Consider the following 6000-nt stretch of genomic DNA (forward strand, 5'->3'; position numbering starts at 1 on the left):
CCACACCTGTCACCTTCGTGACTCGACTCGTATCTTGACTGAATACTACGGACTTAATAATATCTATCAACACGGCAACATCTCACTCCCTTCCCTTGCACCCAAAGGTCCCGTGAGGCCATATCAATATCATCTTGAATTTTAAATCAATAAAGGTGCAGTTCGGGGGGCTATAAGAACACACGCTCAATCGCGGTTCTAAGTCGAATACAAAATCCCACGTATTGATCGCCTTACACACCCGCAGTAATATTTTATCTCAAGTTTGTCTAATGCAGTTCAATTAAAACTCCAAGTCCACTGAGAGTGTGTTAATTTAAGTTTGAATCAAAGCATTGACTGATCTTTATGTCATTGAACTTTATAGGTTTAGGTGATAGTAAACTCTCGCTAGTCTTTCCCTCAAGGATACAGTATGCTGATAATAACTTGATGGATGAGACTGATTGTAGAATCGTGAGATAGGTAATAAAAATGCAAATTACTATGCAAAAAAAAAAAAAAATTAATGGTCTGACGTTACGACCATAGCAGAGTCTTTCTCGAAGGCTTTGCACCATTATTATGTAGTTTTGGTTGATAAGCAGTTTCCAATCTCAATATGCTACTGTTTTACAAGCACGTGATCGCAAGTGTTCGGAAAATTTTCAGTTGACCATTAAAGGCAGTGGATACTATTGGTAATTACTCAAAATAATTATTGGCATAAAACCTTACTTTGTAACGAGTAATGGGGAGAGGTTGATAGTATATAACATTGTGAGAAACGGCTCCCTCTGAAGTAACATAGTTTTCGAGAGAGAAGTAATTTTTCACGAATTTGATTACGAGACCTCAGATTTAGAATTTGAGGTCTCAAAATCAAGCATCTGAAAGCACACAACTTCGTGTGGCAAGGGTGTTTTCTCTTTCATTATTATCTCGCAACTTCGACGACCGATTGAGCTCAAATTTTCACCGGTTTGTTATTTTATGCATATGTTGAGATACACCAAGTGAGAAGACTGGTCTTTGACAATTACCAATAGTGCCCAGAGCATCAATAGATTATTAAAACGGTAGGTGTGCCACAAATCTGTGAGGTATTTTGCGTCTAATTGTACCCGTTCTTTATTCACCATCGACCTTAACATGTCCTGCACGTATACGTTGTAATTGATTCTAACCATTTTACGTGCCACTTTTCTGTGTCAGTTAAAGAGATGGTATAGGCCTACGTTTGGTAAACACTTGGTTAGTAAGCATTTTTTTAGATAGTAAAAAGCATTTTGATATAATCATTTCTCTTCGAAGTGATGTGGTTATGGAAAAATATATCAATTTATCCCCCCCAAAATTTGACTTTGGGAAACGTTAATGTCAGAAACGTTTCTCAGATTGTGTATTCTGATTATTCTTCCTTGCGGGTGGACAAAACCAATCCTTGGCGATTTTTGGCGATATCTCAAAACAGCTTCTACCTTCTTAGCTGAATTTTTAACAGGTTAGTTTGATTGTATACATCTACATTGTAACATTGTGTAAGAAACAAACAATCGAACGATTCCAACAACCAAAAACTGACGGGACACGTCTGAAAAGACTCCCTATGAAGTAACGTACACAGATTTTAAAGAAGAACAAATAGATAATTTCTCACTAAAATATTTGAATCTGAGAAAGATTTCAGGCCTGAAGCTTTCCTCCGGCATCTGAAAGCGTACACAAATTGTGCAACAAAGGTGTTTTTCTTTCATCATTTTCTTGCAACTTCGATGACCATTTGAGCCACGTTCACAGTATTTTTTTTTTATGCATATAGTATGTCAGGGACACCAAGTGAGAATTCCCGTTTCGGACAGTTACGAAACGTGCCCAGCAGCCGATTTAACGAATTAATCCCATCTCAAGTTAGGACTAATAACTCATCCCATGGAAGGCAGCTCCATGTTCATCCTAACTTATAGGATGGGTTCAGTGCGTCCTGTAACATTTATCGGTTATGTCATCACGGAACTTAAAGGAACACGTTGCCTTGGATCCGGGTCGAGTTGGTCTTTGAAAATCGTTCTGTAACCCTTTGTTGTAAAATGTATATGGTTAGAAAGATATTGTAAAAGTATAATACATTGATTGACACAAATATGCCTCGAAATTGCGTGGTTTTCTTTTTACCCTGTCGACTAACACGGTCGGCCATTTATGGGAGTCAAAATATTGCCTCCCATAAATGGCCGACCGTGAAAGTTCGCGACGTAAAAGGAAAACCGTGCAGTTTCGAGTGATACTTGTGTGGATCATTATATTCTACTTTTAAAACATCTTTCTAACCATATGCATTTCATAAGAAACGGTTTCAAACGCTTTTAATAGAGCAACTCGTCCGATCCAAGGCAACGTGTTCCTTTAACTCTTCCCAAGTCCTATAAAGATTAATCCTTATTTAGAAGGAGTTTAGTGAAATCGACGGCAGTCCCTTTAAGTCATCTTATCTGACATGTACGTAACTATGTTCTGCAGGTTGGGATGATGTAGCCCCGGCAAGAAGCCAGGCAAGAAGGTGCTTCCATCTGCTCCTGGGCGTAGCAGGTGTTAGTGGGCCAGATCGCCTCTTCATTTCCCACGCGCTTTGACAGTTTCTAATGAAAACATTGATTAGCTGCCTTTCTAAAAGAGATTCTTGAATGTGTGTAGATGAAATGAAATGGCACAACGCGAACTAAGAAAATTATCTTCAAAAAAGCAGGTACGTTAAAGACCCTGGACACTATTGGTAATTTTCAAAGACCAGTCTTCTCACTTGGTGTATCTCAACATATGCATAAAATAACAGACCTGTGAAAATTTGAGCTCAATCGGTCGTCAAAGTTGAGAGATATTAATTTAAGAAAAAAACACCCTTGTCGCACCATGCTTGATTTCGAGACCTCAAATTCTAAATCTGAGGTCTCGAAATCAAATTCGTGGAAAATTACTTCTTTCTTGAAAACTACATTACTTCAGAGGGAGCCGTTTCTCACAATGTTTTATACTATCAACCCCCCATTACTCGTAATCAAGAAAGGTTGTATGATAACTATTTTGAGTAATTACCAATAGAGAGATCTTGTTTATTCATGTGACGGCTTTAATAGACGAGAAGGTGTATATTTGAGAACGGAATGTACGAGCCATTTCCCGAATTTATTATGTTACAGTTTCGATGAATTGGATTTCTCAATGATCATAACAACACTGAGTCTACCTAATTTCGTGTTTTTATTCAAACGACGGTTGTCACATTTTCTAATTATTTTGCAAAATATATAGGATATAGTGTTTGCAACAATATCGAGCACAGTGTCAGTTTGCCCAGTCAAACAAAGAAAATTTCTACTAAATTGATGTTTTTTAACTGAAAAATGATTTTTGTAAATTGAAAGATGATATGCTTTCCAGCTCACGTGTTAACACATTATGTTATCTTGTTGGAAAGGAAGTTTTTTTTGTCGAGCTATTTACGTCAGTTTGTAACGAACGTACAGTCCGATTACATGTCTACACAGTTAAGTGTAGATTCGTGAAAATGATCTACATTTTTATCATTAGAGTGACGTCACAGAAATAGTTTAAATACCAAGAAGACACAACGGTCATGTTTATTATTTCAAACTATTATTATAGTGCACGTAGACGATAAGAGAGATATATTTTTTTGCAATCATGTGGCGGCATCGTTTGTATTGTACCTGAATGCAGTTCTTTGTCAAGGCCGCTTTAAAGGCAGTGATGGACACAATTGGTAAGTACTCAATACTTATTAGCATACAACCTTACTTGGTAATGAGTAATGGGAAGCTTTTTATACTATAAAACATTGTAAGAAACGGCTCCCTCTAAAGTAACGTAGTTTTCGAGAAAGAAGTAATTTTACAGATGGAGACCTCAGATTTTGAACTTGTCTCGAAATCAAGCATCTAAAAGCACACAACTTCGTGTGACAAGGGTGTTTTTCTTTCATTATTATCTCGCAACTTCGACGACCGATTGAGTTCAAGTTTTCACAGGTTTGTTATTTTACGCATATGTTGAGATACACCAGTTAGAAGACTGATCTTTGACAGTTACCAATGTTGTCCAGTGTCTTTAATTTCTCTAGTCAGGGATAATAAAGTTTTATCTGTCTATCTATCTGTATCTATGTATACGCTTCTGTGGTGCAGCAATGTGAACTAATATAACAAACTCAAATTGTTTTTATTTTTATTAGTAATGTAAAAAAGTGCATGAAAATATTTTTCCTGGTATGAACAGTTTGTGTAAAAATATATCATAACTACAGATAAAAAAACCATAAAAAAACCATAAGAGGCGTTCCGGGCTGTTGGCCCGAACACCTTATAATACGACACATCACTCTTTTATATAAACAATAAAACAGTGTCAAAGACTACCAGCCTTTCATTTGGGCTAGTATGTTTTTTTATTTTTTTATTTTATTTTATTTTTTATATAGGTTTTCTCGGTCAATTTCGGCAAATGAGCAGCCAATTTAACCACCAAGCTATTCTATTTCGCGCGAAATCGAATGCTATTGAAAAGGGTAATTCGATTTCGTTTAATTAGTCAAATGTAATGTTGCGCCATTCGATTTAACAAAATAATTATCCAAATTCATCAAAGCAGCATTTAAATTCGCAGAGGCTTCTTTGGGGCGTGTGTGTCACGAAAAAGAATGACGGTACGCTAAATTGAACAGAGTGCTTAAGGAATTTGACTCGACTCAAAACGAAATTGAATGGCCGAATTCTGAATTTGAAACACAGTAACAACTGGAGAGACAAAACAGCTTTATTTCGAACGCATGAAAATGAAATTGGCTGCTCATTTGTCGAATTTGACCGAGAAAACCTATAAAATAAATTAAACCTTTTCATAATAATTGGAGAGCTTGAAACATTCGTGCAATCACACACGCTCAAACGGATCGCCGTAATCCGAGTCAGCGTAGTGGTCCTTCTGAGAGTTTTTTTTTTTTTTTTTTTTTTGAAGCACTGCCTTTTTTAAGAGTCAATTGAAGTTCCAGGTAACCAATGTGAAGTGGACATTCGATCTTGTTCAAAACGGAGGGTTTGATTGAAGATCAGAATTGCTAATAGGTCACATATACCGAGCATCATGAATGCATTGAACTAGTTTTCACCGTTGGTGTTGTGTTGCGTGTTGTGTGTTGCGAAACATTTCAACTGAATCGACGGTAATTGTTGGGAGCAAATTTAAATTTAAAGCGTTGGCGGTATTGGTAATTGTCAAAGATTGGTCCTCACAGTTTATGTGTATTTCAACATAGGCATAAAATAACAAACCTGTGAAAATTTGAGCTCAATCGGTCGTCGAAGTTGCGAGATAATAACGAAAGAAAAAACACCACTGTCACACAAAGTTGTGTGCTTTCTGATGCTTGATTTCGAGACCTCGAGTTCTAAACTTGAGGTCTCGAAGTCAAACTCGTGGAAAATTACTTCTTTCTCGAAAACTACGTCTCTTCAGAGGGGGCTGTTTCTCACAATGTTTTATACTTATCAACCTCTCCACATTACTTGTAATCAAGAAAGGTTTTATGATGATAATTATTTTGAGTAATAACCAATAGTGTCCACTGCTTTAAGCTTCACTTAAGCCTCAAGACACAAGATAAGCCACATGACGTAGACATTAGCAATGCTAAATTGTAATAGTTTTTTGGTGTTTTTTTGTTGTACAGTTTTAAAACCTTAGAAGAAAAAAAACACTTTAAAGGTTATAATAGACAGTAATTTGACTATTACTGTTTTATATTAATGGAGTTTTTATTATTATTTTTTAGTCTAAACTATTTCATGTTTAGTTCGTGGTGAATTCTCCCGCGTGCTGACTACAACTGAAACAGCCGTTTGCCGTTGTTATAAATATCGGTCATGCAGAAGAAGCTCGATCCAGTGCTCTACTATAGAGGGCTGGCATAATTTCAGCGAATGCCTAAGCTTCAAAACCAAGCTGTGC

This window comes from Asterias amurensis, chromosome 13, assembly GCF_032118995.1.
Source record: "Asterias amurensis chromosome 13, ASM3211899v1".
In the NCBI taxonomy this organism is placed as follows: Eukaryota; Metazoa; Echinodermata; class Asteroidea; order Forcipulatida; family Asteriidae; genus Asterias; species Asterias amurensis.